Source organism: Bos grunniens, chromosome 10 (assembly GCF_055505025.1).
Source record: "Bos grunniens cultivar Pamir isolate PY7600 chromosome 10, Bosgru_T2T1.0, whole genome shotgun sequence".
NCBI lineage: Eukaryota > Metazoa > Chordata > Mammalia > Artiodactyla > Bovidae > Bos > Bos grunniens.
Genome location: NC_141174.1, coordinates 42,073,165 through 42,094,428, shown reverse-complemented (window position 1 = coordinate 42,094,428; position 21,264 = coordinate 42,073,165). Strand labels below are relative to the sequence as shown.

The following is a 21,264-nucleotide window of genomic DNA, read 5'->3' as shown; positions in this document are numbered from 1 at the left end:
CATGGTTGCTGGTCACCATTTCCATTATGAAGAGAGGATAACTTTTCTTGATGCTCGTCCCATGGAATTTGAGTCCTGGAAAAATAGTCCTCTTAACCAAAAGATTTGGGGAAAGGAATCATATGCTCTTAAGGAGAGTCACAGTATTAAAGACCCTGAGAAGTCCTGTGCTGTAATTTAAAAAGTGTTAACTTCATCAAGATTCTCTAAATTTATTTGGCCCCATAATTCTTTTTTTATGTAACATAAATAAATACTCCATGTATCTTTGTTCCATGAAATGAACTTTAAGAAAGGCTATTGTAGACTTTCTTGTTTACAATGCATTCAAATCTATCTTTCCAAACTTCTCACTGATATTTGGTACTCCCTCAGGAATTAAACAGATGAAGTCCCACTCATCCACCCTGTATTCTTGGTGCCTATTTCAGTTCTTGGCACCTGGAAGAGGCTCAATGGATATTTATGGAATAAATGCATGGCTCCACCTGACTGGTTTCCAGCATTTGGAAATGGCTATATTTTCCCTTTTCTTTTACAGTATCAGACCCTTCAACTATCCTTTAAATAAGGATATCCTTTAAAGTAAGAGGTTTCTAGATTACTTCCTACCCTTTTAACCCTAATTTGGGCACATTTCAGGTTTTATTTCATTCTGATGATGCTTAATCTGGAGAAAGCCCTTCTCCAATCCTGAGGAAGTTACAGATGGGAGGAAGAGGGTCACCACTCCAGAAGCTTGGTCTAGGGGCACAATCCAAAGGAGTGCCACTGCCCATACCTGAGGTTGACTGTTTTTCTGTTCTTTCCCGCATCCATTCATTCATTGACTTATTCTCCTTCACTCAAATATTTATGGAGTGTTCATTAAGTGCCAAAAACTTTTCAAGAATTAAGGACACAGGCACCTCTGATCTTTTAGAACTTACATCATAGCTGGGGAAACAAACTATGGCAAGGAAGCAAATAAATATACAATATACTTTCAGGCAGTAATTAGTGCCATTACTGTAATAATGAAGCAGGGTAAGAGGATAGAGATGTATGGGTGGGCTTTTAATTTATTTTTCTAGTTATAAATATACTATATATTTATTTAGAACACTTAGAAAATACAGATAAATATGAAAAAGAAAATCACTCATAATCTCACCTGGAAATAATGTCTACTAGCATTTTCTGCTTTGGAATAATACCCTTCTGATCTTTTCTTTATTACATGAGCTTACAATGATTTTTGCAGACAATCTGGAGAATATTTGATTCTGTTTCTCCCATGTTGACCATTTTTCCTGTTGCTAAATTTTCACAAGCATTTTTAAATTGTGGTAAAATATGTATAACGTAAAATTTACCACTTTAACAATTTTTAAGTGTACAGTTCAGTGGTATTAAGTAAGTTCATGTCGTGCAACTGTCACCATCCTTCTCTAGAAGTTTTTCATCTTCTTAAATTGCAACTTTGTACATTAGATAATAACCCTTCATTCTCTCCTCCCCCAGCTCTGGCAACCACAGTTTTACTTTCTGTCTCTATGAATATGACTGCTATGGGTACTTCAGATAGATAGAGTTATATAGTATTTGTCCTTTTGTGACTGGTTTATTTCACGTAGCTTAATGGCTTCAAGGTTTAGAACTAGGTCAAACAATATAAATATTCTGAAGGCTTTAGACGCCAATTGCTAGGTTGTTCTGCAGAAGAACTGTAATAGTTGGTATCCTTCCTCCCTGTCGCGTATCTGTTTTTTTGTTACTATCTTTTATTTTTATTGTATTTAAATTAAAAAAAATTTTATTTTGGAGTATAGTTGACCAACAATGTTGTGTTAGTTTCAGATGTACGGCCAAGTGATTTAGTTATACATATATCTATTCTTTTTCAGATCTTTCCCCCATATCGTTTATTATAGAGTACTGAGGAGAGTTCTCTGTTGATTTTTTTTTTTTTCCTTTAAAGAGATAGCCTTTATTTGAAGGATTTTTACACTGAAGAATTAAAAAAGTGGTAGGTTTTTGGAACTTACTGACCTGTATTGAAAAGGAACTGTTGACAAAGATTCACCAGAAATAATCTGAACAAGCAAGAAAATATACTTAATACTACTGAAACCTACTAAAAAAGTTCCAGGACACACGGTTTCTCTGACATAACAATACCTCTAAGTGCTGTCGTGGATATGAAACTGACTGCTTGTTACTTTTTCTAAACAATCAGTGCTATAGTTAACAATATTCAATCACTTCTGTTCTTTCCTGAATATATAAAAATTAAAATACTAATTAAAAAACTAATATATTCTTCTCTTTAAATGTTTCTTACACATACAATTTCCATATTTTCGGTCAATAGTGATGTGGTTTAAGAGCTATTTCATTCACAAGTCAAACAACAATCTACCCAAAGGGAACTGATAGTCTTTAGGCTCATAGTGCAAATGAAGAGTTCGGGAATGCAGCAACTGACATTTCTAAAATACAAAACAGATCAAATTCTTAGGAGAGACATGCAATAAGCTCTATTAAGCAGCTGGCCACAGAACGAGAACATTGGATCATGTCACTGGTGATTTCAATGGGACGCCAGGTAGTTCCAAACTCAACTCGAACTCTCATCTTAGGCTTTGTATTTTGCTTTTCCAGTTTCAGTAATGACACACACGTGATTCAAGTCCCTGAAGTATTCATTATAGTCAAGGGCATATCCCACAACAAACTTGTCTGGAATTTCAAATCCAACAAAGTCTGGTCTATATCTAACACTTCGAGGGGTCCTTTTCACCAGCAAGCTCGCAACCTTGACCATCTTTGGTTTATGCTTCTTGACCAAGGAAAGCAAAGTCTGCATTGTCTTCCCAGTGTCAATTATATCTTCGACAATCAAGACATTCTTTCCAGTTAAAGTTGAGAGATCATCTCCACCAATTACTTTTATCTCGCCTGTTGACTGGTCGTTACAGTAGCTCTTCAGTCTGATAAAATCTACAGTCATAGGAATGGATTTGTCACTATTTCTGTTCAGTGCTTTGATGTAATCCAACAGGTCGGCAAAGAACTTATAGCCCCCCTTGAGCACACAGAGGGCCACAAGGTGATGGCCACCCATTTCCTTCATCACATCTCGAGCCAGTCGTTCGGTCCTGTCCATAATTAGTCCATGAGGAATAAACACCTTCTGCAAATCCTCAGCATAATGATTGGTTTTACAAAATAAATCTAGGTCATAACCTGGTTCATCATTGCTATTCACCACGCTGGGGCTGTGGGCCGCCATAACGTAGCCGGCTGGCACGCAGGCTGAAGGCAGTCTGGGGCTGATTATTTTATATATATCAGTGTGTGTATGTTAATCCCAACCTCCTAATTCCTATCTTTAAAAAATATTTATGAATTTGTAAGTCTGTATTTTCCTATTGTTTAATAAATGGCAAAAGGCTATTTTTTTCTCTGCCATGAAGATTCAGTTTATGAATGATATATAGATCCAAGGGAAGGTGGCCAGTATCTGGATATTGTTTCTTGTAGATGTGTTGATAATTCCTTGTAGATTCTGGCATTGTAGATTGTGTTTTGGGCAGATTTGTGGAAGCTTGAGAGTGGCTCACTTTCCATAAAACCTTTAGTTTCCACCCTACTTCACAAATATTTACTCTTTCCTTCTCTCCATTTTTCTTTATCTCCTCTCCTTTCTTCTTTCAACTTATATATATTTTCACATTCAGCCACTATTCAAGTTGCTTTATTATCAATTGTTTTGGATGTTATTAATACATAACTGTTGAATCAGGTTCAAATTGTTTAAAATTTCAATGTCACATAGTCACTGAGTTTCATTTAGCTCATAATCCTACTTAATCTAAGAAAAAAAAGTTCAATGGACCAGGTAGAATTCTAAAAGAAAGAACTTCATTTTGTGTGACCACAGCTGTGTGTGTGTGCTTAGTCGCTCAGTCATGTCCAACTCTTTGCGACCCCATGGACTGCAGCCCACCAGGCTCCTCTGTCCATGGACTTTTCCAGGCAAGAATACTGGTGTGGGTTTCCATTCTCTTCCATGGTGTCTTCCCCACCCAAGGATAGAACCCTGGTTTCCTGCATTATAGGCAGATTCTTTCCTGCCTGAGCCATGCCCACAGTTATCTCCTGACATTTACCATCAAGCAGAATATTAATCCAGTGTGGATGCTGATAAGCTGGTGTAGCTAATTGCTGCTCTGGATACAAACAGATGTATTCAGTCTGATGTCCTGTCCATGTTAATTCATCTTCCCATCTCTATACTAGCTGGTACACTGTTCCAGTTAATAGAGAGACAGCAGTATGAAGTTCTGGAATAAAGGAGGATCCATGGTTAACAAACAACATTTGGGTCAGCCGTTGAAATGGAAGAGAAAAATGGAGTCAATTATCTTTATGAGGGATCTTTCTACCAATTGTTTGGGGGTTGAATTCACAGGACCTCTGGAACATAGAAAATACTCACAGAAGAGAAAAAGAGAAAGAAAGACAAGGAGGCCATATACTATGTTGGCAGTTCCAGATTATAATCTTTTCAAGGCTCTTAGCAGGCTACTCTGACTTCTGATTTAGTCATGGGGGAGCCCTTTCAATGGCTTTTACTATTGTTCCTCCACAAATTCTCACCCAGACATTTAACCACTTGACTGATTTAGGACCAGATCTTAATTTTTAATAATCTAGTTTATGCAAAAGGGCAAAGAAGGAGGTTGTTCCTAATAGAAAAGAGAAACAAGGTGATTAGGAAAACAAAGACTCACAGTGATAGTTTGCCTTCAAGAGTCTGGAAAACAATGTCAAAAGGAAATAAGAGGAGGGGAAAATGAAAACCTTACTAAGGATGACATAGTCATTCCTCTCTTTAACAAAAACGTTCTCATCATAATTTTTATTTTGGGGGGAGGGATTCAAAAAATTTAGTAGGATTATCTCATTTAATCTTCAATAAAAACTCTCATTCTAGGAACTTCCCTGGTGGTACAAGGGCTAGGACTCTACGCTTTGACTGAAGAGGGCTTGGGTTTAATCCCTGGTCTGGGAACTAAGATCCCACCTGTTACATGGCATAGCTTGCTGCCCCCTCCACCAAAAAAAAAAAAAAAAACAACAAAAAACCTTTCATTCTACTAATGAGGAAATGAAATTTAGATTAAGTTGCCCAAAGTCATACAATGAATAGGCACAAAGGTGGAACCTTAGCCTAGCACTACAAGAATCAAGAAACTTTGCTCTTTGCTGCTGTTTTAGTATGTCATGATAGTTACATGGTATTTTCCCCTTTAATTTACTTATTGTAGAGAAGTTCATTAATAGATTTTATAATATGGAACAATCATTGAATTCCTGCTATAAACACTTCTTAATTTTCATATCATCATAGGTAGTAGTTACATACACATTGTTAATATTTTATTTCAAATTTTTGCATCCTTATAATAAGTGAGTGTTCTTTTTGAACTATACTCATGAAGTTTTGGTTTCAGGAATAGGTTAGACTAATACAAATGATTTCAGAACGTGTCCATATTTTCTGTGTACTGCAGCACTTTAAACAATATTGGAATTATCCACTACTTAAACAGTCTTTGGTACTAGCCCAAACAACTCTCTGGACCTATTGGAGTGTTACCTCCATTGTCAAATCTTTTTTTTTATTAGTCTTTACAAATTTCTTATCCTTTGGTAAAATAATTTGGATAATTTTACCTTAAAAGTTGGGTATTTTACTTAGATTTTTCAAATTTATCACAAAATGTTGGCCACAGTATTTGTATCTAATTTTTAAATAGCCTCTATATATGTGATTATGCTTTCTTCTACATTTCTAATCTGTGTGTGATCTTTTTAAATCAGATATGCCAGAGGTTTGTTTATACTATTGCTCTTTTGAAAGAACCAGGTTGGGTTTTATTATTCAAATCTACTTGATTTTTTGTTTTCTAATTCATTTATTTCCCCTCTAGCTTTAGTATATCTTTCCTCCTTTTTAAGTCTATTTTATGCTGTTCTTTCTTTAATTTCTTAAGATTATTCTTTCATAATTTCTTTATTTTTATTTTTTATCCAGTTTTACTAAGATATAATTGACATATAACAAACACTGTGTAAGTTTAAGATATACAACAAAATGATTTGACTTATATATATCATGAAATAATTGTCAATAAATTTAGTAAACACCATCATCTCGTATAAATACAAGGTTGATTAAAGAAACAGAAAAAAATTTTTTTCCTTGCCATGAGACCTCTTAGGATTTACTCTCTTAACAACATCCATATATAATGTATGACAGTGTTATTTAACATATCGTACATTACTTCCCAAGTACTTATTTATCAACTGAAAGTTTATACCTTTTGACTGCCTTCATCCAATTCTCCTTTCCTCCACTTCTGGCCTTTGGTAATCACAAATCTGATTTTTTTTTAATGAGTTTTTGTTTGTTTTGGCAGTATAATTGACCTACAATATTATGTTAATTCCTGGTGTATACCAGGATAACATAGTGTTGTATACCATAGTGATTTGGTATTTCTATACATTTCAAAATGATCACCATGATAAGTCTAATGACCATTCATCGTGATTTTTAAAACAAAGATAAACAAAACAAAACAAAAGACCCTAATTTCATCTGAAGCGCACAGACACACAAAAAATTATCTCACAAAAACCTAAAGCTCACTCCCTCCCTTGCATAAGCATTCACATCATGCAAAAAAGAAAAAAAGTCTTCCCTCTCCCACTAAGGATGCCTTCTTCTTTGTGTCTGGGTGAGAACCTGCCTCTGATATAGAAGAAGGAATAAATTATACATCAGGGTAAACCCAATAAGTGAAGCTGGTGGAATAGGGCTTGGTTTTCAACCCTGAAGATCAGAACTTCATAGGAAACATGGAGGGACTATTTAGTTCATCCCCACGGGACAGAATTTATCCCAAGGGCAGGGCATACTGTTGGTGGGAGGGCCCTCCAGATCATTGTCTTACTACACTGTCCTCCTCCTGTATTTATTGCTTTACATATGTAACTCATACTTGGCAATAAATTCAGCCAGTCTAAGTACAAAGCACCCAGCACAGGATCTGTCCATGCCAGGCTCCAGGAGAGCTGGGAAACAGTGGTTTGTGGTGGGTTTTTGCCTCATTCCTGTGATGGCCACCCCTGGGGGAAGGAAAAGGAGGTATTAGAGGGTGGGTGGTGAGTGCTTCCTTTTGGGGTCTTGTCTTTAATTCACTTTCCCTAGCTGATCATAAGGGTTATTTATCTGCCACATTCCATTCCATGGGGTATAAGACCCAGAGTAGTATTTTTTGGAACTACTGTCAATGGTAAGCAGGCTATAATGAGTGATTGGTACTAAGTAAAGCAGCAAGGAAGTAGAGATCATAATTCAGAGGATGTTGTAATTGGACTAATTTCCTGTTTGTAATGTTATTGCTCCTGAGCACTGATTCTGCAAATTTAATTCACTGTCTTAAATTTTTGATTCTTTGGCTTCAGCAGGACATTAAAGGCACTTTTTCAGAGATAAATGTATACTTGTGTGTGTGTGAGCAACCATTACAGGCAAAGCAGAGCCAAAATGCAGCTGAAATGAACATTTACCTGTGCATGAGGTTTGTAAGCAATATGAATGTCAGGAGGGAGAGTATTCTGTAGAGGTCAGATATCTGCATGCTGGGTGGCTAAACTCAGATATCTGTTTGTTTGAAGACAGGATGGCATTTATTTAATTTTCCTGAGGAATGTATGAATGAGATTGATTATAGCTATGCATGGATAAGCATGTGTACGTCTGTGTAAAATTTGGAGTTATTTCCAGCATCTGGTGTGTGAGTTTGTGTTAACTTGTGAGGAGACTATGCAGTGAGGAGTGTGACTGCAGCCCACATGGCACTCAAAGTAAAGACTCCAGAGAGGGGATAAAGAGTTTATTAATTTGCCAGACCAGGGGACACCCCCCAGTGAAGACATTTACTGAGAACAGTGGCAAGGAGAAAAACATCAAGAGTGTTAAAGTTTTAGTTCATAGTGGTCATGCTAAGAATTAATACTTACCAGAACAGAATGTACATGGTTAGATAAAGCAAGTTTCATTGTTCATTGGTCAGAAAGGAATGTGAAGACCTCAGCAAGGGTCTGGGTTCCCAGGGTCAAGATTAATGACCTTTATCAGCTGGTGAGACCAGTTACAGTGATACATGACAGTCAGATCCTCCTTGGCAGGCACTGATGTAAGTGGAAGTACTTCCTCTCACACAGGTGTAGACATCAGGAAACCCTCGTGGAGGTTTCATGTGTGTGTGTGAACGTGTGGATTACGACAACTTCTGCTAGTTTCAAGCTGTGCTGACCCCGGTTCCTCACAGCCTCTTTAGGACTGAGATCTCGCTTCTCAGATATCTGAGATGAAATAGCCAATTACATCCCTTTCAGAAGTCTTCAAAGATACAGTAATTTTAAAAAATGTTTGCAAGCAATTGAGAAGGATTCTGATAGGATGACAGAGTCAAATACACAGAGAGAGGGTGTGGGAGTCAAGGGCTCCTTTTGCTCACAGTCATTAGCACAATGTCACACGCAGGTGCACTTTGAGCACAAGTAGGACCAAGAATGGCACCCCACTGCAGTGTTCTTGCCTGGAGAATCCCAGGGACGGAGCAGCCTGGTGGGCTGCCGTCTATGGGGTCGCACAGAGTCGGACACGAATGAAGCGACTTAGCAGCAGCAGCAGCAGGACCAAGAAACACAGTCACTAAGGCAACCCACAGAATGGAGTGGAAAAATATTTCTTAAATCAGATCTCTGATAAGGAATTAATATTCAGAATATATAAAGAACTCCTACAATTCAACAGCAGGAAACCAAACAGCCCTATTAAAAACTGGGCAAAGGACTTGAATAGACATTTCTCTAAAGAAGACACACGAATAGACAATAAGCACATGAAAAGATGCCTAACACAACTAATCATTAGGGAAATGTAATAAAAACCACCGTGAAATAGTACTTCACACTCATTAGAATGGCTGTTATTTAGAAGAAACCCCCCAAACAACAACAAAAAACTTTTAATTTAACAAATTAAATGTTGACAAGGTTGTTAGAAATTGGAACTCTTATGCACTGCTGGTGGCAATGTAAAATGGTGCAGCTGCTGTGGAAAACAATATGGCAGTTCCTAAAAAATTAAAAATAAAATTATCTTATGATTGAACAATTCCACTTCTGTGTATATATTTAAAAGAATTGAAAGCAGGTACTTGGATGTTTGTACACCTATGCTTATAGCAGCATTATTCACAGACTCATAAGATGAAAGCAACCCAAGTATCCATTGATGGGTGAATGGATAAACAAAACATGGTATATAACATGGTATATACATACAGTGGAACATTAGCCTTTAAAAAGAAGGAAATTCTGCCGGTTTTGATGACCTGGATGCAATTGGAGGACATTATGCTAAGTGAAATAAGTCAGACAGAGAAAGATGAATACTGCATGATATCACTTATGTGTGTAATCTTTTTTATAAAAAGTCCAACTCATAGCAACAGAGTAGAATGGTGGTTACCAAAGGATGGGGCATCGTGAGGCTGGGTAATGGGGAGCTATTGGTTAAGAACAAGCTTTTGTTTAAGATGATTAAGGCCTTTATGATCTAATGTATAGCATAGTGACTATAGCATACTAATGCAGTGACTAATACTGCATTGTATAATACAATTTAAATTTGCCAACAGAGTAGATTTTAAGCAATCTCACCAAAAAAAAGAGGTAAATATGTGAGCTGATAGATGTGCTCATTAACTTGATTGTGGGAATTCTTTCACAATATTCACAGCTATTAAACTATCACATTGTATACTTTTAAATATATTATGATTTTATTTGTCAATTATATCTCAATAAAGCTGCAAAAAAGTAAATTTTTACACATGCTATAGCATGAATAAACCTTGTGTTAGTCCATTCAGGCTTCTGTAACAAAGTACTACAGATAGAGTAGCTTATAAACAACAGATGTTTATTTCTAACAGCTCTGGAGATTGGATGTCTGAGATCAAGGTGTCAACATGGTGGGGTGAGGGCCTTTTTCTGGATGACAGAATGATCATATCCTTCCTTGCAGAGGGCCTAGGGGGTTCTGTGGTACCTCTTTTATAAGAGCATTAACCTCCATCATGAGGGCCCCACCCTCATGACCTAATTGATTCCCAAAGGCCCCAGTTACTAGTACTGTCATCTTTGGGTGTTAGGATTTCAACATAGAAATTTTGGGGAGATAGAAACATTCAGCCTACTGCAAAGCTTGAGGATATTCTGCTAAGGAAAAATGCAAAAAGACAAATACAAAGACAAAGACAAAAAAGTAGTCTGATTTCCCTTGTATGAAGTGCCTAGAGTAGTCAGATCTAGAGACAGAAAGTAGATTGGTAGTTGCCAGAGGTTAGAGGGAAAGGGGATTAGTGCTTCATGGGTACAGAGTTTTAGTTTGGGAAGGTGAAAAAAAAGTTCTAGAGATGAGTGGTGCTGATGATTGCATGACAATGTGAATGTACTTAATGCCACTGAACTATACACTTAAAAATTATTAAAATGGTAGATTTTATGGATGTGTACTATATATGTGTTTTACAACAATTTTTAAAAAGCGTTGGTTACTAGATGAGTTATATTTTTGAAGTATTCAAGGTTGTCTAAGTTTGTTTTGCTGAAAGGGTGCAAAGCCAGTAAGAGAAGGACAGCTGAAGTGTCAAGGCCTGTTTCTAGCAGGTCCCACAGCTGAGATAATTTGGGGAAAAGTGCATGTAGTCTGTTCTAATTTCTTGAAGCCCAACCAGAAACTCTGCTGGCCAAGAGGGCTGCTGCAGGACAGGAGGTGAAAGTAGTTAACAGTAGCTGATATTTGTTTCACTTGCCTTGCTCTCTTATGAAGCACATGATCACCCTGAGAAGAACGTACTGTAATTTTGAGCAGGGGATGCTGAGGCTCAGAGAAGTCTTTGGGACCATCCCCAGACCACACAGCTATTTCCCTGAACTCAAACCCAGGAACCCTTATACCAAATCCTGTCCCTATAGCACTTAATGTTTTCTAGTGACATTGTTTTGGTTTGAAGCTAAGAAACTGCTCTTATAGCTGTGGATAGACTAAGATGATGGGGGACAGTGCAGGCAGTAAATGCAGGCCTGACCCACCTTTTAAAAATCACTTCTAAGTGAGGAAACAACTCAGCTATGACCATCTCCATCGCTGATGTCAGGCCTCTGGGACATCTGATTTCTAACATTCTTTTTCACTATATTTTTCTGATTATAAATACTAAAATTGGCTTATTGTGGGAACTGAGAGATAGGGTAAAATTAAAGAAAAAATAAACAAATTGCTGGAGGTAACTAGTAGTGGTAGTTTGGTGTAAGATTTTTCCAGTCATTTGTTTGAAAGCTAAGGTGAGATTAGATAGTGTGTATTAATTTGTAACATGCTTTTATCATCTAATGTACACATTTTCTAGGTCATTATGTATGAATAGTACTTGCTTTGACCTGAGCTTTAAGGTGTAAGAAATAATTTTAAGTACATCTCCTTGCCGTGGGTATATTTATTAAGAGTCTTTGGCTTTAAGTAGCAGAAAGTAACTCTGCCTAGGTAAGCCAAAAGGGGAATTTCCTGAAAGGATATTGAGGAAGCTCCTGGAATCTGAGAAGAATCTGGACAATCAAACAGATAAGAAGGATAGAGTCAGGACTGCAGGGCTGCAGGGATTCCCTACCTCTGGTTTTCTCAATTCCAGATGTCATATTCCCAGGTAGGATGGTGACTGGGGCCCAATGCTGGGCCAGTCAGCCTCGGCCAGGACAGAGTTGCGTTGTGGCAAAATGATAGTTCCGTAACACGTGAATATTGTGCTTGTGCATGTGCTAAGTTGCTTCAGTCGTGTCCAACTCTGTGCGACCCTGTAGACTGCAACCTGCCTGGCCTCTCTGCCCATGGAATTCTCCAAGCAAGAGTATGGAGTGGATTGCCATGCCCTTCTCCAGCTCTCGTATATTGGGAAGGGCGATTACTGGGAGGAGGAAAAAGTAGCTTGTAAAATGCCAGTAGTAAATGCAGTAAAAAATAGATTCCTACCTCAAAGGGAAAAGAAGACAATAGATCACTTTCTTTGAATACCTTAAAAAAAAAGATTGGACATATTTAAATCATCCCCCAAATGCTCCACTAAAATTTAAGGTTTTCTGAATTGTTAATCGAAATGTTATTAATTTTGGAACACAATTCAATTGACCTGTATGTCGATGCAGTGTTTGTGTATTTCAAGAAACATTGAGGCTACATGTGTAGGTATTGTGTATTTTATGCAGTTTTTATGGGATGCAGGGCATTATTCTAGTGTTTTACGTATTTGTAGAGGTTTATAAAATGGTGATTAGTTTTGTTAATTCTCTTTATAGTATCTATATTTGATTTGTTGAGAAATCCTTTGTCAGGAATGAAACTTCCAATTAAAATGTTTTTTCCATGGAAAATATGATCCACTCTATGAAATTGTTTCTAAAAACATGATGCAGCTGAAATCAGAACCTGCTAATTTATCCATATGAATCTACAGAAACTTACAGATGTGCATATATTATCATGTGAACACATATGCACTCTTCCTCTAACAGGCAGTATACACACTTCACCTGATCTAAGTGAGACTAGTTAGCTATCTGTCCATATCTAAGTATGGATTTCAGTGGATCGCCTCAAGTGTTTGAGGAGAAACAGATTAATTTAGAGCTTAAAATGCATGAATGTTAAAGTGTATGCATTTGGGGACGACCTCAGTATTTTTAGCTTCAATTGCTGAATGAAATAACTTTTTCCGGTGATTTTTTTTCCCTCAAGCCTTCTTTACTGTGCAGAGCCAGTTGAGAATGTATTCTGGTATCTCCCTTTTTGGCCCTTTTTGGTTTCCTTTAAAAGTCAGTACTGAATGTTTGTAATACCCCAAGCATATTCCAGTATATTCTGTGCAAATGTCTCTAGGACCAAGAAACTGGGTTTCTAATTTTGATTTTGATGGATACACTGGTCATTTCCTGGTCTGAATCATTTAACAATGCAAGTAGAATAGGCCTTTGTACCATTGCTCTTAGAAACACCAGTACTGCGGTTGCATAGGAGCCTCCTGAGAAAGCTTAGCGTGGGCCTCAGAGTGTGTCTGGCTAAGAAGGGATTGAGTCTCTATCCTTTTTTAGTGGGGCAGTCAATCACAAGGGCTCCATCATCCATCATCTTTGGGCATTGAGGTTCTCCCTGGAAGCCTAGTGTATGGAATTTGGCCTGGATTCAAGATACCATATATCCAGAAAAATCAAAGATGCAGTTGCTTTTAGGAAGTGAGCTATATGGAAAGCACTAAAAATTCATTAAAAAGTAATCTCAACCTGACTTTTCTTTGATAAAAAGAAGGCTTTGTGGTCAAAGGAAATGCTAGACAGTTGGCAGTCTCTCCCTTTGCCAGTCAGATTTGTTCCATTTCTTATCAGGATTCTCCTTAGGAAAACTGTGAAATGCCTAATGGAGCAAATGCAGGTTCTGACCCATTTACTTAAACATGAGTTGGAGCTTATGAGAGCTGCACCTCCTCTAGGAAAATGTGAGTGTGCATGCATGTTTGAACAAAAAAGGATAGTTCACTATTAGCTCTGACAATGCCAATTTTTAAAAAGGGAAGATATCTTCTAGTTCAATGTTTATGCCAAAGTAAAGGAGCATAATTCTGGCAGCAGCTCATTAGCAGGACTTATGGATCTAGAAACAGATGCTGAGATGGAGAGTTAAATGCAAAAGGTATACTGGGAGAATTCTTAAGATCAACACATAGGGGAGTGAGGGTTGCAGGTCTGACATGGTGGCAGTGTTGAATAGTGATGCTGTCTCAACAAAGCCCTCAGCATATCTCCTGGGTGCGGAGACCAGGCCTTTGAACACCATATTGATTTGTCATGTCATGTCACGTCATTTGTCATGCCTCTTGGGAGGGACATGTTTATGGTAACTAAAAGGTAACTAAAAGAGAGACAAGTTCTGGGGAAGGAACTCAGCTGTGAGACATGAGCAGCGAACATTCCCACAACCAGGGTAATGAGTACTTCTGTTCTGAAGGGGGATCTGGGTTATACAAGGGGACAAGGATCATACTTTGTTTCAGTGCCATAGAGCTGTCTAAACATTTACATACTGAACATTCAGGATGTCCAAGGCAGCCCACTAGGTGCCATGGAGGCATCTAAAGAAAATCAAGTAGGCATTCTGCCTTTATAGAAACTTGGACCATCTGTTGCTGTATGTATAACAGACATAATTGGGCCTCTTCCACAACATGTTTTCTGTATAATTCCAGTTATAACCAGAGAGTGTGCTGTTGGGTACTAGACATTGTAAAAAGCAGTTTAGAACCAGTTCTCAAAGCAGATAGACATTTTAAGGATAAAGCAATAATTATGGATAACATTTTTGAGGCATTGTTCTAAGCACTATCTTTATTCCCACTTTATAAATTTAAGAAACTGAGACATAGAAAGCTTTAAAAATGTGTTCAATATCACAGAGATTATAGGAGACTGGTAAATTTTGAATTCTGGCTGTTGATTGCAGAGCCCACTCAACCAGCCTTTTTTTTATTATCATAGAGGAGTTGTAGATAAATTAGAACCCTCCACTTTTCCCCCTGTTAACATTTATAGTAATTTTGCACTTTTGTTTATTTATGTATCTCCCCCAAGCACTTTCTTCTGTATCAGGAACAAGATATCATGTCACTTAATGAAACTTAGTTGATACAAAAAGAAGAAGGATTTCGGTTTCCCTCTCCTTTCTTTTTTTTTTTTAATATATTTTAATTTAATTTTATTTTTTAACTTTACAATATTGTATTGGTTTTGCCATATATCAAAATGAATCCGCCCCAGGTATACATGTGTTTCCCATCCTGGACCCTCCTCCCTCCTCCCTCCCCATACCATGCCTCTGGGTCATCCCAGTGCACCAGCCCCAAGCATCCAGTATTGTGCATTGAACCTGGACTGGCAACTCGTTTCATATATGATATTATACATGTTTCAATGCCATTCTCCCAAATCATCCCACCCTCTCCCTCTCCCACAGAGTCCAAAAGACTGTTCTATACATCAGTGTCTCTTTTGCTGTCATTGAATGCTGGTAGGAGAGACAAAGAGTGGAAGGTCATAATTAACAGTATGTAAAAGCAGTTCCATAACCCTTGTGTTTATGTAGTAGAAAACTCATCTCTTTTAAGACCCAGCTGCTTCCTGTACCAACATACTGAGCTAGACCAAGGTCAAGTACGTATAAACAATCTGTCTGTGATGATTAAAAGGTTGTGTTTTAATAGGTTTTTTGCCACATACAAGCTAATAGCTGATTGTGATCCCATGGCCTCTTACATTCATTTCTGGTTAGCTCCAGAAGAAGGCTCAGCAAACCACCTGCTATCTGATTTTGATTTTGCCATATTTTGAGCCAAGAATGGTTTTTGACTTTTTAAAAATGATTGGGGGTGGGGGATCAAAAGACAAATATTTTGTGACTTGTGAAAGTTATATGGAATTCACATTTGTGTCCGTAAGTGTTTTTGGCACTCAAGCATGCCCATTCACTTACGTGTTGTCGGTGGCTGCTTTTTCAGCTGCATAGGCAGAGTTGTGTTGTTGTGACAGTCTATATGGCTCACAAAGCCTAGCAGTTTTTACTCTCTGGCCCTGGACAAAAAAAGGCATGGTGATTACTGCTATGAAGAGGTTCTCAATCTGACTCAGCTCTATTGGAAACACTTGAGGGAGCTTTTAAAACTCCCAATCCTCAAGTCCACCCTCACCCACTAAATCAGAATGTCTGGAGATGACACCCAGTCATCAGGATTTGTTAAAGCTCCCCGGTGTTTCCCCAGTGTGCAGCCACAGTTGCAAACCACTGCCTAGAACATGAATATATTTCGAGGGGCATATGGTCTAGACCTCTCAACATCCAGGCTGCCAGATATGGGACAGAATGCAGGTCACTTATCACCACCCATGTGTGCAGGGGATCATGGGAACAAAGATATTCAGGGTCTTCAGATACCCTCTGATGAAAGCCTTTCCTGTGAGAAGAGCAGAGATAAAGAGGACAGAGGGGAGAGGAGACGATTATACTAAATATCTATCCTAGCACATTGACTGACTAAATTGAATACAGATTTCCCCCCAAATGGAACATAATTAAGTGCGTAGCCTTCCCCATCATAGCTGCCTGGAGCAAGTGACCTAATTCCTTAACGTCCACTAACACAGCCATCTGGGTGAAGCTGTAGAGCACAGAACCAGGCACCCTGTGCAGTGCGTTCAAGTAGAAGTTCTGGTCTACTGTGTGGTCCTTGAGCTGATCTGCTTTAGAATCACTGGGGAGGCTGTTAACCTGCAGACCTATAAAATCAAAATCCCAAGAACAGTCCCAGGAATCTGCATTTTTAACCAGCAAGCCAGTTAATTTTTAAGAACTTGAAAGTTTGATAACCACTTACCTAAATGGTTATCTCAGTGAATTCTTAGCTAATATGCAGGCCAAAGTTGTCCCACCAGTGGACCCAACTGGCTAGACCAGTTACTGATTCCTTCTAGAGGCACACACACACATTTTTGAAAACTGGACTTGCCAGATAAAATCTGTAGTGTATATACCAAATAGCCCATAAAACACTGAAAGTTATTTTTTTTAAACAGTGGTGGGAGTTATACACTCATATTACCCATTATTGTCTTGCTCAACATTATACATACCTTTATGGCAAACTGTATTAAGTATCTTAAATGGCACCAAATTTTCCTTTTATGAAGATAGGCCTATTTTTGGAAGTAGATAAGCGTCATTTGGAGTGAAATATGATGAATAAAGGTGGGTGATTATGTTGAATCTGTTTTTTTTTTTTTAATTCATTAAAAAAATTCTTAAGTGACCACACTATATGATCAGTATACTTCTTAACCTCAGAAGATATGCCTTAATAATAATTTAGAATATTTTGTCTAAAACAGAATGGTTTTAGTTTATTCCAAAGTAAAGGAGGACAGTCTTTTGGATTTACCAATTCCAGTGTGTTTTGTGTGAAATCAACCCCATATCTCATTTTGTATTTGAAGGTGTAGAAGCCACGTTGCATTTTGAAACATGTGATCATTTTATGAGAAATCATTGTGGGGATAGGAGAAGATCAGGACTTCATTTCTGTTTACTGGGGGGAGACTTGCAAGGGAGGTGCTACCGTGGAGACAGAATGGTCTTTCAACTTCATTAAAGTACAATTAATGGGTTAACCTTTGCATCGGAGCCAAAGGGCAGAATCACAAAATAGACAGAACAACCTGTGTTCTGTGGTGGCTTGGGCTGGGTAGAATTGCAAATGTACTTTATAATCAGATTTTGAATAGAATTCAGGTTGAACAGAGTGGTGAGATAAGTCCATGTGAGAGTAAATGCTGTGGGCATTCCTAAAAGGTTTGATTTGACCATCCTGGGACCCAAAGTGCCTGTTTCCAAAATGAAAGGATATATTTTATGGGCAGCATCAACCGTCCCAGAGTGCATGGGCAATGCCCTTGATAGTAACACAAAGGGAGTTTGAAGTTTTCCATTTTCTGCTGGTCTAGGGCCATTGACTGCACTCATTGTGTGCTTATCGCCACGGAGGCAGGCTCATGTTCTAAAGTGTCCTGTCTGAGGCTTGCATATATTCTTGGAGGTCTTTAATTTCACCAAGCTGAACAAAATTGAACACATAGATCATTGAGCTTTGATGTTCTGAAGGTAAAGGTTTCAAAAAATTGTTCTAGTTTCCCTAGAACAATTGGAACAACATAAAACTAACACGATGTGGAGTCTGAATTACAATCCTCACATTCATCAATAGGAAGGCGGTTTGAGACATTCAGGTGACAACTTGTCCCTGCACATTATTAACTGATTCATTTAAAGATTCATGTTGGAAATGAAAAGTAAGGGAAAATCCCCTGTGACTTTGTTCTACTTACATATTTTTGAATTCTTTTTTTGGAAAGGCTCTTTCAGGGAATAAAAGTTATTCTCATTTCTATTGGTTTGGACAAAAAGGAACTGTATGTGTGTGTGTGTGTGTGTGTGTGTGTGTGTGGAGATGGGGAGAGTTGCTTTCCTGGGCCATTTGCCTGGTTTCATGTGACACATTTTCTGGCTTTCCTATTTACTGAAGAACTGCATTTTGACATTCACTAGAAACAATCTGTCTCACAGGCTCCCACCCTCCCTTAAACACTCCACTTTGTCTTGGATTAGGATATTGCCTTCCAAATTAAAAAAAAACAAAAACAAAAATACACAATGATTGGGCAGCATTGCTTCCAGAGGAGCTTAACTGTTTAAGGGTTAAAGACATGGAAAAATTATAACTTAAGTACTGTAGCGGCCAGGGGTTGATGAAGAAAGGTAGCTTTGTTTGGGTGACGTTTGGGCTCTGTTAAAACAGACAAAATATCTTTTTTCGGTCTTATGGCGTAGGCAGGATTTTATATGCTTAAAAGCAAATCTTCAACTGCATTCTCATTCTCTTACATCAGCCTGCTTCTCCCCTTCTCTCTCATGTGGCAAAACAATAAACAAAGTGACCACTGTTGGTTCTCTGGGTCTCTCTCTCTCTCTTTCTAGTACAGGCTCCCAGGATGGAAATCTTTAGCCATTTAAACTCTGAAAAGTCCTGCTCCTCTAAGAGAGGACGTTTGCTGAATGTTTGCTTGCTGGAGAGTGTCCCATGGTTGTCAGCTTCCAAGGGGTTATGCAGAAATGCAGGCTGCTTGGGCAGCTTGGGTGGTGGCACCGTCATCTTGGGAGGAATCCCTGCCTCGGGATCTCTGTTTTCTTTTTCCTCAGCATGTGTAAAGTCAGTGCTTTAGGTTGCAGGGTGTGGCAAGAACGCCAAAAAGCATTGAAAGTACTATTTGTTCTTGAAAATGTTACAGTTAATCTCTTGGTCCCAGTCTAAGGGGAAGAAAAGATCTTTGAGAAGAAAGGCAAGGAAACCAAGCACATATGTGCTTTCTCTGACTGGGGTTTCAGATTCATTAATACTGATGTAAGCAAAGAAAACAGTTGGAGTGGTTTAAAGCAGTGGTTTTTAACCTGAGATCTGTGGGTTCCCAAGAGGCCCACAGATGGTTTTCTAGGGGTAATGCTGAGGGGCGAGAGTTGGGGCATTGGACCCATTAGAATTAAAAAGAGTATTTGCGCAAATAGGCCTTTGTTGGAGAGAGATCTATTGATCCTCTTTCAGTTCAGTTCAGTTCAGTTCAGTCGCTCAGTCGTGTCCAACTCTTTGCAAACAAATGAACTGCAGCACACCAGGCCTCCCTGTCCATCACCAACTCCTGGAGTCCCATGTCCAAACCCATGTCCATTGATCGGTGATGCCATCCAACCATCTCATCATCCGTTGTCCCCTTCTCTTACTGCCCTCAATCTTTCCCAGCATCAAGGTCTTTTCAAATGTCAGCTCTTAGCATCAGGTGGCCAAAGTATTGGAATCGCAGCTTCAAAATCAGTCCTACCAATGAACACCCTGGACTGATCTCCTTTAGGATGGACTGGTTGGATCTCCTCACAGTCCAAGGGACTCTCAAGAATCTTCTCCAACACCACAGTTCAAAAGCATCAATTCTTTGGCACTCAGCTTTCTTCACAGTCCAACTCTCACATCCATACATGACCACTGGAAAAACCATAGCCTTGACTAGATGGACCTTTGTTGACAAAGTAATGTCTCTGCTTTTTAACATGCTGTTTAGGTTGTTCATAACTTTCCTTCCAAGGAGTAAGCGTCTTTTAATTTCATGGCTGCAATCACCACCTGCAGTGATTTTGGAGCCCCCCAAAATAAAGTCAGCCACTGTTTCCACTGTTTCCCCATCTATTTGCCATGGAGTGATAGGACCAGATACTATGATCTTAAGTTTTCTGAATGTTGAGCTTTAAGCCAACTTTTTCACTCTCCTCTTTCACTTTCATCAAGAGGCTCTTTAATTCTTTTTCACTGTCTGCCATAAGGGTGGTGTCATCTGCATATCTGAGGTTATTGAGATTTCTCCTGGCAATCTTGATTCCATCTTATGCTTCATCCAGCCCAGTGTTTCTCATGATGTACTCTGCCTATAAATTAAATAAGCAGGGTGACAGTATATAGCCTTGACGTACTCTTTTTTCTAGTTGTAACCAGTCTGTTGCTACATGTCCAGTTCTAACTGTTGTGTCCTGACCTGCATTCAGGTTTCTCAAGAGGCAGGTCAGGTGGTCTGGTATTCCCATCTCTTTCAGAATTTTCCACAGTTTATTGTGATCCACGCAGTCAAAAGCTTTGGCACAGTCAATAAAGCAGAAATAGATGTTTTTCTGGAACTCTCTTGCTTTTTCGATGATCCACTGGATGTTGGTAATTTGATCTCTTGTTCCGCTGCCTTTTCTAAAACCAGCTTGAACATCTGGAAGTTCATAGTTCACATATTGCTGAAGTTTGGCTTGGAGAATTTTGAGCATTACTTTACTAGCGTGTGAGATGAGTGCAGTTGTGTGGTAGTTTGAGCATTGTTTGGCATTGCCTTTCTTTGGGATTGGAATGAAAACTGACCTTTTCCAGTCCTGTGGCCACTGCTGAGTTTTTCAAATTTGCTGGTATATTGAGTGCAGCACTTTTACAGCATCATCTTCCAGGATTTGAAATAGCTCAATTGGAATTCTATTACCTCCACTAGCTTTGTTGGTAGTGATGCTTCCTAAGGCCCACTTGACTTCACATTCCAGGATGTCTGGCTTTAGGTGAGTGATCACACCATCGTGATTATCTGGGTTGTGAAGATCTTTTTTGTACAGTTCTTCTGTGTGTTCTTGCCACCTCTTCTTAATATCGTCTGCTTTTGTTAGATCCCTACCATTTCTGTCCTGTATTGAGCCCATCTTTGCATTAAATGTTCCCTTGGTATCTCTAATTTTCTTGAAGAGATCTCTAATTTTTCCCATTCTATTGTTTCCTCTATTTCTTTGCACTGATCATTGAGGAAGACTTTCTTATCTCTCCTTGCTATTCTTTGGAACTCTGCATTCGAATGGGTATATCTTTCCTTTTCTCCTTTGCTTTTCGCTTCCCTTCTTTTCACAGCTGTTTGTAA

The 21,264-nt window shown here is 38.6% G+C and overlaps 1 protein-coding gene and 1 pseudogene across 3 annotated transcripts in view; one reads left to right on the top strand and one right to left on the bottom strand.

The window, feature by feature from the left end:
• Window positions 1-21,264, top strand: part of SHC4 (SHC adaptor protein 4) — a 138,518-nt gene that overhangs the window by 51,700 nt on the left and 65,554 nt on the right. The gene's annotated exons all lie outside the window — the stretch shown is intronic.
• LOC147364406 (hypoxanthine-guanine phosphoribosyltransferase pseudogene) lies at window positions 1,939-6,745 on the bottom strand (annotated as a pseudogene). Its single transcript, XR_015134450.1, has one exon. The product of XR_015134450.1 is annotated as a hypoxanthine-guanine phosphoribosyltransferase pseudogene (transcript).